We start from the raw sequence: 10,231 nt of genomic DNA, 5'->3' as shown, positions 1-10,231 counted from the left end.
TCTCAGGAACGGATAGGCATATTAAGTTGAAATACATGTCATATATTCAAGTCAACGGTCTCTTGGCGATGTTAAAAAGTGAAGCTTCTAAATGCAATCAAAAGATATGGCCATTTACGTCACATACGTATTTTGATACTCGCGAACTCACTCATGAAATCCTAAAGGATTCTTCCCGTTGGTCTAGAAGTATGAAATGTGGCAAGAAGCAATGTTTCACACTAAAAGTAAAGGAATAAATACGGAAATTGTTGATTTCTAATTATATCACACAAAAATGATTTTGTTATTTGTATATGAAGATGGCATCTGTTCTCTCGGACATGTCCGAAAGAACAGATACCGTCTTCATATAGTTAAGGCTAACCGGCCATTGAACTTCTTCTTCTGTGTGGATGCACACGTATTGCCCGAACTCTTACGGGACTAGGTATGATTGTCTGCCGCAGGTAATAAGTGTAATGGGCAGGGGCACTACGAATATAGTGTGTGGACATTAAGTTGGGAATGTGGGTCTCACGGGGAGCGTGCAAGGAATAAGTCCCTGCAGTCGCACTTTTCTCTGTGCCCTCGGTGGCTCAGATGGACAGGGCGTCTGCCATGTAAGCAGGAGATCCCGGGTTCGAGTCCCGGTGGGGGCACACAATTTCAACTGTTCCCGTTGATGTATATCAACGCCTGTCGACAGGAAAGGGTCTTGTTTTAATTGCCATTTCATTTGTTATTTGTTGTCAGTCCGTCCGTCTGGTAAGAGCCCTTTTTCTCAGGAAAAGTTCACGTGTCCCGTTGAAATTTGTCATATACCAAGGTCTATAGTCACTTGACTGTGTAAAAAATGTAAGCTTATTACTCAATGCACCCAGAAGAAGCCGGCCGAAGTGGCCGTGCGGTTAAAGGCGCTGCAGTCTGGAACCGCAAGACCGCTACGGTCGCAGGTTCGACTCCTGCCTCGGGCATGGATGTTTGTGATGTCCTTAGGTTAGTTAGGTTTAACTAGTTCTGAGTTCTAGGGGACTAATGACCTCAGCAGTTGAGTCCCATAGTGCTCAGAACCACTTGAACCATTTGAACCACCCAGAAGATACGGATATTTATGTAACATATTTTGATACTCGCAATCTTACTCATCAAAACCTAGAGGCGTAATTTCCGTTGGTCTAGAATCAAGAAATTTTTCAAGAAGCAAGGTTTAACAATGTAATTAAAGGAGAAAAAATCTTAAATTTGTTAATTTGTAATTATACATCAAGAAAAAGTTTTGTCATTTTTGGCAAATGGTTCAAATGGCTCTGAGCACTATGGGACTTAACTTCTGAGGTCATCAGTCCCCTAGAACTTAGAACTACTTAAACCTAACTAACCTATGGACATCACAAAAATCCATGCCCGAGGCAGGATTCGAACCTGTGACCGTAGCGATCGCGCGGTTCCAGACTGTAGCGCCTAGAACCGCTCGGCCACCCCGGGCGGCTTGTCATTTTTCATCGGCCTTCAAACGCAAAATTAAAACTTACACTAAACCTATGAATTTTGTAAATTTCTTTTGGATATACATTCCCCGAAAAACTGTGACAGAACTAACAGTAATCAGAAAATCGAGTCAAATTTACAAATAACTTGACAGTATAAACCCGATTTGTATAACAATACATCATCACTCGCCTGGATGCATGCATTGATTCATAATGCGTCATAATGCCCTTGTATCCTCTCTTGAGTCAAGCTGGGCCACAACTGTTGTAACTGGTCCTTGATATCCTGGATACTGGTACTGGGTCAGAGTTAATATCCAAGAAGGTACCACACGTGTTCTATTGGGGATAGTCCTGGTGATCTTGCTGGCCACGGGAGTACCTCAACATAACGCAAACAATTCATAGAGGCACGTGCCGTGTGTGGACGGTTGTTATCCAGTTGAAAAATGGCACCACGATATTGCCACATGAGAGGCAACACATGAGGTCACAGGATGTCCATAAAGTACCGTTGCGCCGTCACAGGTCCTATAATTACTAATAGTCGTGATCTGAAGTCATACTTGACGGCTCCTCGCATTACGATGCCTTGGGTAATACCGCTGTGCCTCTTCAAAACATTGGAAGAATGGGAGCTCTCCCCAGATTGCTGACATACTCACCGACGATGGTCACCCTTTGTAGTACAGAACTGTGACTCCTCGCTGAACGTACTGCGACACCATTTATTAGTACCTCATGCTTCCCGCCTACGGCACCTCCCCAAACGCAGCTGTTTGAGTTATGCTGTTCACAGCAGCCTCTACATGGCATGGTGATTCGCTAGTGCAGCTAGTGCTAGTCTTCTATTAGTGCTGCGGGTTGACACAGAATGCTGAATGCTCTCCATGACTGGTTCTCGCATAGCAGGTGGAGATTTGAAGAATTTACGATGTGCTTGGAGCACATGATGCTCCCTTGTGGTGGCCAGAGTTGATCGTTCTGAAACTTGACGATGAGTATTTATGCCTGCACGATCCCTTGCAGTCCAACAATTGACCACTGAAGGTTCAAATGCTCACAGATGTAAATGTTGTTGCAGGCCGGTGCGGCCGTGCGGTTCTAGGCGCTACAGTCCGGAACTGCGTGACCGCTATGGTCGCAGGTTCGAATCCTACCTCGGGCATGAATGTGTGTGATGTCCTTAGGTTAGTTAGGTTTAAGTGTTTCTAAGTTCTAGAGGACTGATGACCACAGCATTTAAGTCCCATAGTGCTCAGAGCCATTTGTGAATGTTGTTCATTTCGACCAGTTGGCCAAATGGTGGCCCAATATGAGGCCCTTTTCGAACTCTGTCAGGTGCTGGAAATGCTGTCTCACTCGGGTATGTGGCATCTCCGTGAGCTTCAAAGCTATCAGTCAACATCTGACATTGGTCATGCCCCTTATATACTGATTCAAATGGCTCTGAGCACTATGGGACTTAACTTCTGAGGTCATCAGTCCCCTAGAACTTAGAACTACTTAAACCTAACTAACCTAAGGACATCACACACATCCATGCCCGAGGCAGGATTCGAACCTGCCACCGTAGCGGTCGCGCGGTTCCAGGCTGTAGCACCTAGAACCACTCGGCCACCCCGGTCGGCCCCTTATATACTCTACCTGGCTGGTAAGAGCAGAAACAACACTAATGCACTCTCTCACAGTGAATTACAACTCTAATCATTTACGTATCCGCAATTGGTGTGTCAGTGTATGATGTTACACTGACATCCGACCATGCATTCTGGTTGGACGCTACTTATGTCAGGCCATGTACCAATCGCATCAAATACGAAAAAAATGTGGAAACATATAGCTAAAGCAAATGTTAAACGTTAAACCGTCTGTAAGAAAAATCTTCTTCTTACTCCTATGTTAAAAGAAAGCATATTATTTAATAAACCAATCTATATAGGTAACTTATGTTCAAATGTGTATGAATTCCTAAGGGACCAAACTGCTGAAGTCATCGGTCCGTAGACTTACACACTACTTAAACTAACTGATGCTAAGAACAACACACACACCCATGCGCTAGGGAGGACTCGAACCTCCGACGGGAGGGGTGCGCAGTCCGTTACATGGCACCTCAAACCGCGCTGCCACTCCGCGCGGCAGGTAACAATAGATCTCAACTAATTATAATATACAGGTGTCAGGGATATAGGTATAGATGTTGTGATCATGCATACCTTAATATGTACCCACTTCAGTGTGTTAATTGTTTTTTTTTTTTCTCTGTGTCTAACGGTCTTCCTGCAAACACGCCACATAATTTCCTATTTGATGTTTTCTGCATGGTCGTAACTGCGCCATTAAGTGAACTACAATTCTCATTGTAGCCTAGCCGTTTTGCACCCATGCATCCACGCTTCTTCACCTGACCTGCTGCCCAGTGGAAAATAAACATTAATGACTTCCTCTTGCCACGTGTTCTTGTGGTTACTAATCAACCTAAAAACATACTACTCCTTATAGCTATAATTATTTGTCTGCAAATGAATTAAATACTGAAATAATGTTGTTCAGCACGTTTTCCTCAGTCACCAATAAAAATATCTTCCTTTTACATACAGGATTCAGTATTGCAGACATATCAAATAAATCGATGTATGTAAGCTGCCTGTGTAGTTTCAAATTCGGATTACATGCAAGTGTGTAGCCGGAAATATACGCAGTATGAAATGATGCACTCGTACACACAAAATTTAAGCCCAAAAAATTTAAACCAATGATGATAACGCTATCTGATTATACCCACTAAGAACATATGGCAAAAGAACGGGTGAAGCTTACATTGTGTAAAGTACTAATAATGGACATAAAACTGAAACTTGGCTAAATCCCACGAAGGTGTTAAGTGTTGAGAGTTACATGTTCTAACGTCAATAATGCGTAAGAAATTCAGTTATAGCCACATCACGTGCTCTGGGGATGTGTGACCCACAATGTTATCCTAACCTTTTTATTTAGAAAGGTAAACACTCAAGGGTACAAACGATTATATTATATACCAACACGTGTGTGTGTGTGTGTGTGTGTGTGTGTGTGTGTGTGTGTGTGTGTGTGTGTGTTATCTTTCCTGCTTCTGTCGGAGAACCGAGGTATTAAATTTGCATGTACGCCGCCTGTCCGTTGCAGTTTGCCTTGAAAATGGCGGGGTGTTCTCCCGCCGAAATATCGGCGGTCGCTGAAAGTGTTACCTGGCTGAATTCCCGGAAGTAATTTGAAAGTTGTATACGCCAGGAGAAACTCAGGTCTCACATTGTTTACCTCTACGGGGAGGAAATGTATCGGTGTTTACGTAAGTTGGATAAACTTCGTAGCTGTCGAGTTAGACTGCAATATGCTTTGTCGTTTTTATTGAGGTGTCGTGATGAAAATCATGTCCCAACATTTGCTAAGGTTGTGCACCATATTAATTCTCCTGCCGCCAAACGTATCAAGCAACGTGCTGGCTTGGCTCTTGTTCACGAAAGGATTCGTTTTACTCGCCGACGTTTGGATTCTGTTTCCAAAGAATTGTATCGTTTTCATTTAATGGTTGCATCTAAAGTGTCTGATTTCACTTGGGATTGGTTGGACGGTGCCTCATGGACCCAAGCTGACTGGGAGTACAACTCCGTTACTGCCCGGCATTTGGCAAAGTTTGAACGTTTTCATCGCGCGGAGTCGGATGTTATATCTCGACGTTCTGTGATAAATCTCACAGAGAAATCTTTTGACGACGCAACCTTATCCGTGCTAGGGAAGGGTTTAAATTTTGCACCCACTCCGAAGAATTTGCCGGTAGTTGATTTTATTAGTTCAATTGAACAGGCAGTTTGCAAACTACCTCCTGACGCTGCAGAGGAAGTTAGGAGGGAGGCATGCCGTGTTTTGACTAGGGCTCGTCCACCGAAGAGTAATGTAGCAGCAGCAGAGAGGGCTGCTTTACGCTCTCTCAAAGTTGATCCCAGTATTGTTATTTTACCTGCTGACTAGGGCAATGCCACCGTTGTTTTAAATAAACATGATTATGTACAAAAGATACAACGTTTACTATCTGATTCAGCGTATCGCAGAATCGATGCTGACCCCACGAAAAGTGTTGAGAGAAAGACCAACAGCCTCCTGAAGAAAAGTGGTTTGTCGCAGGACACAATCAAGAGGCTTAACACCTATAGTGCCGTTCCCCCTAGGTTATATGGCCTTCCAAAGGTTCATAAGGAAGGGGTTCCTTTCCATCCTATAGTGAGTAACATCGGCGCTCCGACATATCGTGTATCCAAGCATCTTGCTTCTCTGTTGAGTCCACAAGTAGGACGGTGTGAACATCATATCAGGAACTCAGCTGATTTTTTACGTCGTTTGGAGGGACTGAGGTTGAATGACTCTGATATTTTAGTGAGTTTCGATGTGGTCTCTCTCTTCACTCTTGTTCCTCTGCCTGATTCGTTGCGGTCAATTGAAGCCAGGTTTGGTGCTGATTTAACTAATCTCTTTAGGCATGTGTTGACATCCACTTACTTTTTATTTAATGACCAGTATTACGAGCAGACAGATGGAGTTGCGATGGGTAGTCCGTTGTCTCCTGTGATCGCAAATTTATTTATGGAAGACTTCGAGGAACGTGCATTGGAGTCGGCGCCTTTAAAACCCGCCTGTTTCTTTAGATACGTTGACGATACCTTCGTTTTTTGGCGTCACGGTAGGGAGAATTTGAATGTCTTTCTAGAACATCTGAAGTCGATCCACCCGAACATTCGTTTTACGATGGAGGTGGAAGAGGATGGTTGCCTTCCCTTTCTCGACGTGTTGGTTAGGAGGAAGGATGATGGATCATTGGGACATGCAGTCTACAGGAAACGTACTGGCTCTGAGCACTACGGGACTTAACATCTATGGTCATCAGTCCCCTAGAACTTAGAACTACTTAAACCTAACTAACCTAAGGACAGCACACAACACCCAGCCATCACGAGGCAGAGAAAATCCCTGACCCCGCCGGGAATCGAACCCGGGAACCCGGGCGTGCAGGAAACGTACTCACACCGACTTGTACTTACAAGCTAATAGTTGTCACCATTCGGCTCAGCGTGAAGGGGTACTTCGTACCTTGGTACACAGGGCACATGTCGTTTCTGACGCTGAGACTTTGCCAGCTGAGCTGTCCCATCTTGAAGTTACATTTCGTCAAAATGGTTATAGTGATAGACAGATTGAACGTGTGTTGCGCTATCGACCAACTGCACATCGGGTGATTGATGATAATTCTGAGTCAACACCTAAGTCTACTGCCATTTTTCCTTACGTAGGAAACACGTCCAATAAGATCGGTCGTATTTTACGGAAATACGATGTGAAATGTGTTTTCCGACCTCCATCTAAAATTAGAGCACTTTTGAGTTCCGTTAAGGATGATCTTGGACTGCGTACGGCGGGTGTATATCGTATTCCTTGTAGCTGCGGCATGGCATATATTGGTCAAACTATCAGGACCGTGGAGGACAGATGTACTGAGCATAAACGGCACACACGATTACAGCAGCCAAATAGATCTGCTATTGCCGAACATTGCTTGGATACTGGTCACCCCATGTTATATAACAACACCGAGATATTGGCATGCACGTCCAGCTATTGGGACAGTGTCATTAGGGAGGCAATTGAGATTAAATTAGCGAGCAACCTCGTTAACAGGGATGGAGGTTTCTGTTTAAACTCTGTTTGGAATCCGGCTCTCTCCCTTGTCAAAAAACAGAGGAACAGAGTCAATGCTGCCTCACCCGCGAATTCATAGTCTCACTATCGATAGCTCTGACTTTGGTCATCTTTGGTGGCACTAGTGTTCAGTGTGTGTGTGTGTGTGTGTGTGTGTGTGTGTGTGTGTGTGTGTGTTATCTTTCCTGCTTCTGTCGGAGAACCGAGGTATTAAATTTGCATTTACGCCGCCTGTCCGTTGCAGTTTGCCTTGAAAATGGCGGGGTGTTCTCCCGCCGAAATATCGGCGGTCGCTGAAAGTGTTACCTGGCTGAATTCCCGGAAGTTATTTGAAAGTTGTATACGCCAGGAGAAACTCAGGTCTCATAGGGAACTACTGTCTCATGCGCGTGCTGCCACAAACAGCAATATACAAACGGCTGCTTCTGGAGTGGTGCCGTCACCAGGTAGAACAGACAGGTGATTAATGGCGTTCAGCGAAGCACCATACTTCTGCACTATACCATCGTGAGTGAATATGGTAACACCCTGGGTAGAGGTCCCATTCTTCCAATGTTTTGGAGGCGCACAGCGGTTTTATTTCTGGTGCCATTGGGGATCCACTGCGCATCAATTGAAATACAGGCTGATAGTGCTTGTGGGTACTGTGACGGCACATCGGCACATCCTGTGCCCTCATGTGTTACCTCTCATGCCGCAGTATTGTGGAGCCATTTTGCAACAGGATATTGCTGGATCATACATGGCCTATATCTCCATGAACCGTCTGGGTGACGTTGTACTCCTGTAACCAGCAGAATCGCCAGATTTGTCCCTGACAGAGCATGTAAGGGGACGAGCTGTGACGCAGCTCTGTCCCAGTGTCAGTATCCAGGACATCAAAGACGAGTTGCAATAGTCGTGGGCCAGCTTGTCATAGGGGAGGACACAATGGCTTCATGACACCCTCCCATTGCAATCAGAGTATACATCCAGGCCAATAAGGCTGCAGCGACCTATTGATAACACTGGCCAACAATGAAAATGTTTTGGTCTCAAAAATAGTTAATTATTATGTATTTCCATATGCTGAATTAAAATTGACAGATTAACCCTTGCATTGGAGATAAAGGGACATTTCATTTTTATAGTCAATCTTTTCAGTTTGGGGGAAATTTTGTTTTCGGAGTTGGCACACGTGTCCAATAACAAAATAAGTGTTTTTAAGCTGTTTGTAAGTCATAAATATAGATACAGTTGCTGTGACTGTGTGTTTCATATAGATTCTGCTATAATTAAAGCAGAATTTCTGGTTTGAGTGTGCTTTTGTAGTGTAAAATTCGTAAAACTGCCACGAAAATGCGTAAATAAGGTGAATAATTTTTGTTACATTTGTGATGAAATAACATTTTCCTCACAGAACCGCAATCTGACGCCTCTTGTGAAGACTACCAATCAGCTTTATTTCGGTATGAAAGTGGGGGCCAGAATAAGTATTGGGCTCCACACATATGTTGCAAAGCCTGTTCCGTTACACTGCGAGAATGGCTGAAAAATAAGAAACTAGCTACGTCTTTTGCTGTGCCTGTGCTTTGGCGGGAGCCTACAAACCATACAGATGACTGCTATTTCTGCTTGACTCCACCTATAAAATCAGGATTTTCTATGAAGAAAAGAAGAAAGTTCAGTACCCGAATCTTCGATCTGCTAATCGACCCATTCCGCATTCAGATACTTTACCAGTTCCTACTCCACCCGAAAACTGTGTGTTTGAAGTAGAAAATGAAGAGAGTGTGGAACAAGAAGAAGAAGAACCAAACAAGCCTTCCACATCCCGTGACCCTGATTTTGAGGGAAAAGATGTTAAACTGCACAGACTGAGTCAAACGGAACTGAGTGATCTCATTAGAGACCTTGACCTGCCAAAGGAGAAGGCAGAAATTCTTAGGTCTCGACTACGGAAATTGAGTCTTCTCACAATACAGAAAACGTCAAATGGAACTGCTTCCCTTTTTGGAGAAGAAAAAAAACCTTTATGAAATCTTTGAACACAAATGGAAAATCTGTGGTAATCTAAAAGTCATTGTCATACTCTTGGCAATGCAACTGGGGTAAACAAAACACTGCTGCCTGTTATGTATGTGTGACAGTAGGGATAGAAAAATCGCATTGTATTAAAGCAGACTGGCTGACAAGAAATCTTAACCCTAGCGACAAAAATGTCGTTGCCGAGCCTCTCGTGGACCAAAAGATGTTCTTCTTCCACCCCTGCATATCAAGCTGGATTTGATGAAAAATTTTGTCAACGTTATGAACCAAGAAGAACGGGCCTTTAAGTAGATAAGAGAGAAATGTCCGAAATTAAATTATGCAAAAGTTAAGGAAGGTATTTTTATTCTGGCCCCAAATTCGAGGACTTGTAAAAGATCCTGCATTTGACCAAGTTTGGAGGGGAACGAAAAGGAAGCTTGGCAAGCCTTCAAGGGAGTTGTTCGTGGATTTTTAAGTAACAAAATAGATGATAACCACAATCAGTCGGTGACTGTGCTCCTGAAAAAATACCATAACCTTGGATGCAACATGTTCCTAAAAATCCAGTGTCTCCACTCCCACCTAGACTTTTTCCCTTCTAGTTGTGGAGCTGTCATTGATGAACAGGGAGAAAGATTCCATCAGGACATTTCTGTTATGGAACAAAGATATCAGGGCCATTGGAATGAAGCAATACCTGCGGATTACTGTTGGTCTTTGTGTAGGGATGCTCCGGAACCCCGTTACAAGAGGGAAGCCAGAATGCGACGATCTCATGCAGCCACCACATGATCCTCTTCAGACCCAACCGTTGTAAGGTATTCTTCCAGCAATTTAGAACTCTTAAAATGTAACTACCAATTAAAAAATTCAAATACACTCTCAATGTTGTTAACACATGTAATTAAAATGTATCTTTTCCTTTTAATACGTTAATATGAAATATTTCTAGCTAACGTATATCACAGAAACTAGAGCTAAGGAAAATTTATCGTTTTCATATTCGTTTTTCTCGACCT

At 43.6% G+C, this 10,231-nt stretch overlaps 1 non-coding gene across 1 annotated transcript; it reads left to right on the top strand.

The window, feature by feature from the left end:
- Positions 1–566: 566 nt before the first annotated feature.
- Trnat-ugu lies at positions 567–641 on the top strand. Its single transcript has one exon. It is a non-coding gene; the product is annotated as a tRNA-Thr (tRNA).
- Positions 642–10,231: the final 9,590 nt, after the last annotated feature.

This window comes from Schistocerca americana, chromosome X, assembly GCF_021461395.2.
Source record: "Schistocerca americana isolate TAMUIC-IGC-003095 chromosome X, iqSchAmer2.1, whole genome shotgun sequence".
Lineage (NCBI taxonomy): Eukaryota > Metazoa > Arthropoda > Insecta > Orthoptera > Acrididae > Schistocerca > Schistocerca americana.
Note: the sequence above shows the minus strand (reverse complement) of the source record. Positions and strands in the feature narration are given on the sequence as shown.